This window comes from Electrona antarctica (assembly GCF_951216825.1).
Source record: "Electrona antarctica genome assembly, chromosome: 8".
Classification (NCBI taxonomy): Eukaryota; Metazoa; Chordata; class Actinopteri; order Myctophiformes; family Myctophidae; genus Electrona; species Electrona antarctica.
In genome coordinates this window covers 28,397,158-28,408,688 of record NC_136789.1, presented here as the reverse complement: position 1 = coordinate 28,408,688, position 11,531 = coordinate 28,397,158, and positions in this window count along the sequence as shown.

Genomic DNA, 11,531 nt, shown 5'->3' with positions numbered 1-11,531 from the left:
AAGTGGCTAAATATAAAATCTTTTTTACAAAATATTACACGATTTATTTATTTACTATAGTCCTACTAGACCACAGGAAATTATATCTAGCCACAAAAGATCGGGGATATATGTCATTTTGTCCCCTTCACATTCAGTAGACCCGTGATATTTTGTGGCCAGATGTAATTTCCTGGGGTCTAGTAGGACTATAGTAAAAAATAAAATGTTGTAAAAAAACATATTTAACCACAAATCCCATCTGCCCCACTGTCAAAAATAGCTCAATCTTTGACAAAGCTAATCGTTAAAATGAAAGAAAGCAGCAAATGAAAAAAATGTAAAGCTCATATTTTACTTTCTCTCTCTAAAAGAAAATCACACCCGTGTGAACTGAGTGGTGCAAGGTTTTATATAGTCTGATCAGCTATGTCAGTGACGTCACATACTAACCATAGCAACCATGCTCGTTTTTTTGGTACGAACAAACACGGGTACAAAGCCTTGCACCACTCAAAAAAAAAATAAAGTTGTCCTTTAAGGAGTATCACCTGAACATTTCAGCCACTGTAGTATTTGGATGAGGTTTGAACAGATTAATTGATTAACCACTTAAGCCATATTTGATATATTATTTGAATAGCAAAACAAAAGCAGTTCTACAAGACAAAGCTCACAACGCGTATGAATCTGCAATTTTAGCTATTTTTCTAAAATCTTTGTACATTTGCCTATAATAATGACATGCCCACAAATGGAAATGTAAAGTGGAAGTGAAATTGCTCTATTGTTGAGCCAACACGTTTTGGAGAAACGAACAACGTCACTTTGGAAAGTGTTTTAGTTCACATAATGCTTGTTTTTGTGTAAGGTAGATATTAAGTGCCAATACAGGATTTCTTTCTCCCATCTATCATTTGCGTAGAAAACAAATTCAAGGGGACAAAGAATTCAACAAAAATTCTATGTTTCATTACAACCTAAACCTATAACCTTGTGTCATTTTGTTTTTCCTCCAATGTCAGTTTTTTTTTGCGTCTAAAAGTTGGCTGGATTTCGTTGCTGTCGGGCAGAAACCTATCTCCATTTTTCAATTTTGTTGAAAGTGTCACACAAAAGTAGTGTCACACAAAAGTAGTGACACTACTGTCACACAAAAGTAGTGAAAATATTAGATCTACAAGCTCACAACACATCACATTGTGAGCTTGGAGATGGTTTTAAAATAATGATGATAAAGCAAGAACGGTTTTGGAAGGTTTCTACCCGACTGCAAAGTTTTGCACACTACTGAATCTGGCTGTCGCAATTTCCTCTCTCCCCCCCTATTTATATCAAATCTCTGACTCGTGTTTAACTTCTGATTTACGTCATTTTTAGGTAGACTTTAGTTATATTATTATTATGGTTATGTACTGTTGTATTATTCCTAGTATGTTTTTGAATTATCTTGATGGTGGCCATAATCCATTTTATGTTGTATTTTCTTTTTTTTGTATGTAATATTCTTTCTGGAATGAATGCGTGGGGTTTGGTTGGAGTCGACCAGGTGAAACCTTAGCGTTCCTATTCTGGGGGGGCGAACGTTAGGCAAAAATAGATCTACAAGCTCATTGTACGAAGCTTGTAGATCGGCTATATTTTCACCGAAGAGATTGGGGAAATACTAGCTGACCTATAGAGCGCCGAAGTCCTGACGTCACTCGCTCATCCCCTGGTTCTGCCTGGTTCACGGAAGTGATTTCTCTATGGAGAATAACATGGGGTCATCTTAAAATCGTTTCATATAAGCGTTGTGGCCCAAAAATAAACAAGCTGTCTGTGTTATTTTCAGGGAGGTGTCTCTGTATCGTTTGCGACATTCAGTCACTCATATATGATGGTGTGTTTCTAGAGAAAATGTAACTAATTCATTAGCGTTTTCTCTCAGTCAGTTGATTCTTCATATCCATATGAGTGAAACGGCCGGGGGGACATGTTATATTTTTCAAACACAGTACTTATATGAGGCGATCTAAAATACCCCTATGGGGATTACAATGCAAATAAAAAGTACATGAACCCGTGGAACGCCCTCTACCGATATTGACGTCAGACTTCGGTGCTCTATTGTAGAGCCCTGAGGGACACCTATGTAACATAGTTTTTGAGTGGTGAAAAGGTTTAGTCCTATTCTGTAGCGATGGAGGTTGGATGGATCTCGTGGAAACCAAAGTTTATTCTGTACTGTAACCGTTGGCAAAACAAATGTGCCACAACTTGGCAAGACTTGGAAAATTATAAGAACTTGATGATTTATTAACTCAATTCAGACTTGACAGTTTTATTTCAAGAAAACCTTTAGGAGTTGTCTTTCTACACTGTTCTTTGTTTTTTTTTGGTAGCTCATATTTGTTTTTCTTCTTGTCTTTTTTTTGTTGTCTTTTGATGTGACGAGAAACAGATTCTCGCACAGGAAAGGATGTAGATGTGAGTACCTGCTATTTAAGAGGAACACACATCGCACACACGCGTGCGCGCACACGTGCACACGTGCACACGCATGCACGCACACACACATACAGAGCTAGGACGTCTCCCAGTATGACTACAGTATTCTATATCGGTGGTTCCCAAACCTTTTCATGTCAAGGACCCCCAAATTGACATTAATTAGCCTGCAGACCCCCATTTGAAGAGATATGCCAGGGACCCCCATGAGGGAACATTTTTACGGCTCTAGCAGTGATTCTCAACCCTTCAAATTTCATCGACCACCAGTTTGACATGCATATTAGTCTACGGACTCCCATTGAATGGCATTTCTATCCCTGGGACCACAATTTATATTGTAAAATCAATGTTAATTTAACTCAGAGTTACAGACCCATAAGGGTCCATTTTGGTTCCTAACTTATCATTTAGCTGGGGACCCCCTGGAACTCCCTCAAGGACCCCTGGGGGTCCCCGGACCCCACTTTAAGAACCACTGTTCTATATTACTGTTAATTGCTTGAATATCTCCACAGTGGGGAGTCGGATGAAACACTTCAGTGCTTTGCTCAAGGGCACATTGGCAGCGGCTGGTGTTGAGTCAGTGAATGTATGTTCAACACCTGTTCACTCCTCTAGCTGTGCCTCTGTCACGTTAACGTCAAAACAAACCGTGTCTACCGTGTCTTCTACACATAGACGTGAGAAATCACTCTTACTTTTGTAGATTTTTTTTTTTTTTTTTTTTTATATTTAAGTTTTAGTTTATTAAAGGTCGTTTAGGTTAAATCTCATTTTGTTTTTGTTATTGATTTAAAGTGTAATATTAAATGTTTACATCTTTTTTCCATTATTGTTATGCATGTTGGCGACAAACACGTTTGTTCTTCTACTCCCAGTGTTTTTGCACACATCGTTTTGCCATGCAGTCATCGATGGCACTGTTTGTTTAAAGTACTTCAAATTAAAGTGCCTAACTTGCCTAAAAAAGAACAACATATGAATTCAATGTGTTAAATCTGTTTGGCAGGACTCTAGTCTAGTTCAGTTCAGTTCAGTGTCTGGTGTCGTTACCATGGACCTGCAAGCAATGTATGCGCCGTTTTCTGGAAATTCTCAATATGTCCACTTGATGGAGCCAAAGGCCCATTAGAGGAAAGTATCATCTATACTTTGACAATGCATTTCGTATCTTTCTCTCCTCTTAATTCAAATGTGCTTTATTGGCATGCATGACGTGCATTCTTATATTGCTAAAGCATCAATGACATACAGATACAGTATGATACACAATTATAATACATATTCAGAATCAGAAAAAACAAATACAAACAAGACAAGGAAAAACAAACTAGTGTTCACCCATTGTCCCTCATTTTCTGCCAGGCTGTTACATATATTTCGCTGCCAACTTTGAACATACAGCTCTCTCTCTCTCTCTCTCTCTCTCTCTCTCTCTCTCTCTCTCTCACTCACACTCATATTCAAAGGGTCCAAGTTACTGGCATGTGAAAAATACAGTACAGTCCAGATCTGTAAGGTTGCAACTTTGAAATATAGGTTGTAGTCTTAATTCGTCTTAATCTATATTGTCTCCACCAGGCCGAAGGCATGGGGAGAGAGTATGTTTTGCACTCCGTCTGTGTGTGTGTGTGTGTGTGTGTGTGTGTGTGTGTGTGTGTGTGTGTGTGTGTGTGTGTGTGTGTGTGTGTGTGTGTGTGTGTGTCCGTGTACAGCTAATCTCCGGCACCGTTAACCCGGTCGATGCCAAACTTTGCACACACACTCCCTGGATGCCAACAATGAACCTCTGCCCCAAATCTTCCAGAACGGCCTGTTATAGCGCCACCAGGATGCCTACTTTTTGATATTACTTCTCCAGATTCTGTCCAAAAATCCCGCGAATCATTACACAGTATCTCTATAGTCATGTGCTCAGGTCGGATCTGTCCGATATTTCATATTCCATCCTAATTGGCTCACATTGGCTTTCAAAGTTTGCAGGATTGGCCCGTTTTGAACAAAACGCCTCAAATCATGAACGCAGCGTGCAATTTATGTGAAATCTTTCACAGACTTTCCTACTACTACTACCTTTTCACATTGGCCTGTTATAGCGCCACCAACAGGTGGATTTTTGCAAAACACATTTTTGGAACAAAATGCCATCCATTGGCCTATTATAGCGCCACCAGGAGGCCACAACCTGACCTGCCCTGGTGGAGACCTGTGCCCCGAGGGGCACAGGGCACAGTTTATTTTTTCAAACCAAAAGCTTGTGCTTTTGTTATGTAGTAGGCCTGCTGTAGCCTCCACATGAAGTAAAGATACCAACTTCCTCTCAGGCTGACACAACACTCTTATCTAGCCTGTTATGTTTAGGTATGCAGGTCACCCTGACTTCATCTTATCTCTCATGTGGATCTGGGAGAAAATATTATTTTGAAATATGTTCAATAGAGCGCGTGCACACACACACACACACACACACACACACACACACACACACACACACACATTCCTGTCCTAGGTGTGTGTGTGTGTGTGTGTGTGTGCGTGTGTGCGTGCGTGTGTGTGCGGTGTTTGTGACAGGACGCTGAGCGTGTAAACACGGCACACAGAGGAAATGAACGCATTCCAGCGTCCATTAGCACAATGCTGCTACTGCGGTGCAATAATGCATTCCGCATGCTGCACAGTGTGCTACGAATGGACACAAAATATGGGTCAAAAATAAATACCTTGTAACACGATGCATGTGGAACAAATACCTTCTGTGAGGCCCACAAGGAAGGCGATGAAAGTGTACTATAGGATATTGTAGCCGGACTTATTGTTTATTTCTTGGACTGACCTCTTTATTGATAATAAACCATAGCTGTCGTGCATGCAGAAACCTCTTATCTCTATATTCTGACCTTTTTCTCTCTTTTTAAAATTGATTATAGCATCAAAGGTCGCAGAAGCACAAGCTGGAGAAGCAGTGTGAATCGACATGTTTCTATAGATCTACAAGCTGGAACAGCAATGTGAATCGACATGTTTCTATAGATCTACAAGCTGGAGAAGCAGTGTGAATCGACATGTTTCTATAGATCTACAAGCTGGAACAGCAATGTGAATCGACATGTTTCTATAGATCTACAAGCTGGAACAGCAATGTGAATCGACATGTTTCTATAGATCTACAAGCTGGAACAGCAATGTGAATCGACATGTTTCTATAGATCTACAAGCTGGAACAGCAATGTGAATCGACATGTTTCTATAGATCTACAAGCTGGAACAGCAATGTGAATCGACATGTTTCTATCTATCTATCTATCTATTATACATTTGAAAAGGTGTCCCCAAGACAGGAACAAGGAACAAAAGGCACCAGCTACTACGTCACTGACACGCTGGGTGCCGACGCCGAAGCAGGAGCAACACACACTGCAACAACACACTAACACGTCACAGACTTACCCTCCGCGTCGTTCGTTCCCTATCTCCTCATGTCGCGCCGCACGGCCACACTCAACAACACCCGCGTAAACATTGTCATCGCACTGCCACTGAAGCCGGCTCCCGTCCACACTCGCAAACAATATCAATATCAATAATAAACACAAACACGCCACAAGCACCGACACCCCCGCCTAATTTCTTGCCACGTCTATGAACACAAGCACAGAAAAAATGCCATTCAACACGCTACTTACAACTCGCTTACAATTCGCAGACCTGGCAACACTGCATCCCGTGATTCCACTCTTTTCATTGGCTGCGCCGCCAACATTGTCAAACGCTGTTGCCACGTCTATGTAAACAAGGCCGCAAACCCTGACTTCCTACAGCCTACAGCCTATACTTTCACACACTACCACTCGCTTACAATACGTGGACCTGGCAACACTACATCACCCCTTCCCAATGGCTCAAAACCCCACCACGTGACCCACGTGTGTTTCGTGTTACCTTTCACACTTCCGGAAACACTACCGGAAGTTACACGGCACACACACACACACACACACACACACACACGCACCCACACACACGTGCGCGCGCGCACACACACCCACGTGCGCGCGCGCACACACACACACACAGTGTACAGCCTGCCGGAAACCGAAAGTAGAAGAAGAAGAAGAACAACAACACAGGTTCTACACTGATTCTAACGCTGCAACACAAAACGTAAGTCACGTATGTAACTATGGTTCTATGAATCATGGATGACTGCTTAACACTGGATGATTGGCGTCCAGTGTTAGGATGAAATAGAACAGCTGTGTACAACGCAGTGTCACTGCAGACACGTGTGTGTGTGCTGTGTGCGTGCGTGCGCGGGGGGGGGGGATTTTGGATCGCCTCGCGATGCAGCTGCAATGGCACGCACACACACACACACGCCACAAAACGCTAATAATAATAATAATAATACACAATCATAACACTACACTAATCATAACAACAGTACAGAACAGTACAGTACACATGAGTACAGTACAGAAAGAAAGCTCACATCAGAATATTACTCCATGTCATAATAATAATAATAATAAATAATAACACAACACTAATAACTATAATATCAACAGTACAGAGAACAGTACAGTACATCAGAATATTAATCCATGTAATAATAATAATAACAATAAATAAGAACACAACACTAATAACAGTACAGAGAACAGTACAGTACACATGAGTACAGTACAGTACAGTATACTGTTCCTGCGCCTTGCCATGCTCTCTTTCAATCATAATAATAATAATAAATAACAACACTACACTAATAACAACAATAATATCAACAATACAGCGAACACTACAGTACACATGAGTACAGTACAGTACAGAAAGAAAGCTCACATCAGAATATTAATCCATGTAATAATAATAATAAATAATAACACAACACTACTAACTATAATATCAACAGTACAGAGAACAGTACAGTACAGTACATCAGAATATTAATCCATGTAATAATAATAATAATAAAAAATAACACTAATACAACAGTACAGAGAACAGTACAGTACAGTACACATGAGTACAGTACAGTACAAAGACTTACAGTACAGTACAGTACAGTACAGTATACTGTTCCTGCGCCTTGCCATGCTCGCTTTCATACGCACATACACAAAACCAAACAGGGCCACTCAGCCAGCTTGGCAACTTTGCGCTTTCCAAGCAAATGCATAAATGGAAACATCATGGCTTGCCATTGCCTTCTTCCCATTTGCGACGCATCGCATGGCGTTAGGATGAGCGGGCCGAAGGCCCGCGAAATTCTATAGATCTACAAGCTGGAACAGCAATGTGAATCGACATGTTTCTATGGATCTACATTGTCCTATGTTGTATTTATTACAGTTTTATATTATGCAGCAGTGTACTGGAGGTGACAATATTGACTTGATTTATTAGAAATGCAATAAAACCACAGGGTTACATCAGTGAGGAGAGGAGAGGAGAGGAGAGGATAAACACAATAAAGTCCTCAGACTTATTTCCATTGTGGTTGCTCTCACAAGCAACAGTTAATAAGTTAAAAACACATTGCAATACAAAAGATACCATACACACCAGTGTGGAGAATTCCACAGTTTCTGGCATTCAATTCAATTCAATTCAAAGGAGCATTATTGGCATGAGAAAACATATACTAATACATATACTACATAAACATATACTAATATACTAATACAATAAAAACTGTTGAAAATGGGGACAGTCGGAGGTACATCATTTTTGTAAACAGAGCTATGTCACATTGCATCGTTATATAGGCCTACATGTTATACAGGGTAAATATAGCAGCATTTCTTTGCAGTCACTTTGGGACAAATAGCAGCATTTCTTTGCAGTCACTTTGGGACAAATAGCAGCATTTCTTTCTCAAGAATATTTAAATAGCATACAGTGTTTAAAGGTCTATTTGGTACAGATAGTAGTCCTTAGGGTGGTTGTATTCCATTGGATAACCTTATTTTGTCGCAAACAGTTAACAAATCTTGCTGCTGTGTTTGCACTTGGGCAGCGGACTGACCTCATGCTTCCTTCTATGCATGAGGAGGAGTCCAAGCCTCTTCTTTTCACCTGACAGGGGAGAGTTTCCCCGGCTGGACGTATAGCGCGTGGAAGGAACACGTTATTCCGACCATGCAGTTCCTTTCCCCTCCATCAGGTGCCCCGGCTGGCCAGGGGGAGGCAGTATAGGCAGTATAGTACACACGGGGAGAACATGCAAACTCCACACAGACAGGCCCTTTCCCCAACCCTGTCTCGGGTATGGGCACTGATGTGTTTGCACATTTTTGAGTGGTGCTAGCCACTCCTATAGACGGCAATGTGTGTCCGTATGTCCGAGTACTGTCTGTATAGTCCGAGTACGGAAATAGAGTTCGTTGACCAAAAAACTACTAGGTATGGGAGTTTTTTGTCGTTGGTCATAGTTTCAAACTCACTTTGGGTGTGTGTGTAATCTGTGGGAAGTATGCGTCTCTGATGTCTTGGTATAGTGGGCAGGTGGTTAGAAAGTGTAGCTCTGTTTCCACCACATTTGTGCAGTGGGTGCATAGCTTCTTAGAGTATATATTAATAGAGACGGCACCGGATTTCTTCTCCCATCCACTTGCATTAAATTGCTCAAAAGCGCATGAGGTGATTTCACTCCTCCTTCCGGGTAGGAACAGAGTGCATTCTGGGATGGATTGGGCCAAATCGTGAACGCGCTGGCCGTTAACTATCATTGCACGCGCTCACGTATGAAACAGCGTTCACGTGTCATCATGAACGTGCGCAATGATAGTCAACGGACCAGAATTGGCCCAGCGCTGCAATACCAAATTCGGCCACTATGTCAATTTCGCCTCAGGGTTTCCTCCGGGTGCCGTCTCTATTCATATATACTCTAAGGTGCATAGTCTGTCTTCCCTTGGGAGTGGGGTTTGTCTGTGGCGGCCTTTCTCTATTGCAAGGCTGTGTTCACTGAGTCTGTACTGTCTAGTTTATAGTCAATGCTTTCCTATAAGTTTTGGGTCGTTTACCAATGCTCAGGTATTCAGCCAATGTATATTATCTTTTTAAAGATATAGCATTCCATTTTGCTTTGGTTTTGGGTGGTCTCTTTCCAGTGTCGGGTAGCTTTATTCTTGTTTTCTTATAATCTAAATCCAATGGGTTTTCCGTCTGGTGGTTGGTTGTGCTTTCGTTTGTGCATATAGTCCCTCATGGACCAGCTGACATATAGGGGGCATCCCTGTATAGGTTTTCTCTATGATTAAATTCTGGGCGGGAACCCTGTTTGGTGTTTTAAGCATTATGTTATGCTTTAGCTATTGAAAAATAGCAGATCTACAAGCTCATAGCACGGCACCGAGTGCCGCGCTACGAGCTTGTAGATCTGCTATTTTTTGAAAAATCGTGAAAATGTGGCACACATTTTGAATATTCTTTCAGAGCTAACGTTTTAACTCAAATCTTTGCTTCTGGAACAACATATTTTCAGATGGGGCTCGGCGGCCAATTACATATAATTCTGGGGCTCCTTGACATGGAATAGTTTGAGAACCACTGATATAGAAACATAGGTTTTTCAGAAAACTGTCAGGATTTAGAAGACATTTGTAGAATCGTCCTCAGGTCTAAATGGGTTAAGGGCTATATGTTATGGAGCGTGTCTGGGTTTCTTTCTTTTAGGATTTAGGTGGTTATGAAATGTAAGTGCTCTCTTTTTTATTTTCATAATGAGTGAATATATCACCCATAATTCTGCCCTGCAAGAAGTCTTTGGTGTTTATCCCATTTCTCAGGTTCTTGGTTGGTAAGGGGACCCCAGTTCTATGAGGGAGAAGATGGCATACTTTAGCTAATGAAAAATAGCAGATCTACAAGCTCATAGCGCGCCATCGAGTGGCGCGCTATGAGCTTGTAGGTCTGCTATTTTTGAAAAGTCGTGAAAATGTGGCGCAAATCTTTGAATATATATTTCAGAGCGAACATTTTTAACTAAAATATTGGCTTCTGGGGGGTCCCTGGAACTACATATTTTGAGATGGGGGTCCGTGGCCCAATAGAGATAATTATGGGGGTCCTTGACATGAAAAAGGTTGAGCACCACTGACATAGAAACATGTGTTTTTCAGAAAAATGTTAGGATTTTGAAGCCTTTTTTTGAATCGACCTCAGTCCAAAATGGGTTAACCAGATTTGTATTGGGATGTCTAGCTTAACGTTCCTTTTGATGGCATAGAAAGCCCTTCTTGCCCTTTCGCAGCTTTGTTGAAGTTTCCTGTGCTACTGATGTTTAGGCCGAGGTAAGTATCGTTGTTTTGTGTGTTCTAGTGCATTATGCCAAATACACAACGCACGCACGCACGCACGCACGCACACACGCACGCACGCACGCACGCACGCACGCACGCACGCATGCACTTAATTGTAGACGTAATCTTTTAAGGAGGGAGGGACACCTAATATAACACCAAATATAAAGTAAATAACTTTATATTTGGTGTTATATTAGGTGTCCCTCCCTCCCTCTCCTCTCCTCTCCTCTCCTCTCCTCTCCTCTCCTCTCCCCTCCCATCCTCTCCCCTCCCCTCCCCTCCTCTCCTCTCCTCTCCTCTCCTCTCCTCTCCTCTCCTCTCCTCTCCTCCTACAGAGTGGGGTATAGTGTCTCCTCTCCTCTCCTCTCCTCTCCTCTCCTCTCCTCTCCTCTCCTCTCCTCTCCTCTCCTCTCCTCTCCTCTCCTCTCCTCTCCTCCTACAGAGTGGGGTATAGTGTCTCCTCTCCTCTCCTCTCCTCTCCTCTCCTCTCCTCTCCTCTCCTCTCCTCTCCTCTCCTCTCCCCTCCCCTCCCCTCCCCTCCTCTCCTCTCCTCTCCTCTCCTCTCCTCCTACAGAGTGGGGTATAGTCTCTCCTCTCCTCTCCCCTCCCCTCCTCTCCTCTCCTCTCCCCTCCCCTCCCCTCCTCTCCTCTCCTCTCCTCTCCTCTCCTCTCCTCTCCTCTGAACTCACCATGGGTTTGCGTCTCACTGCTGTGGTATGCACTCCGCCAGTTTTCCTGCTCAGACTGTTAACC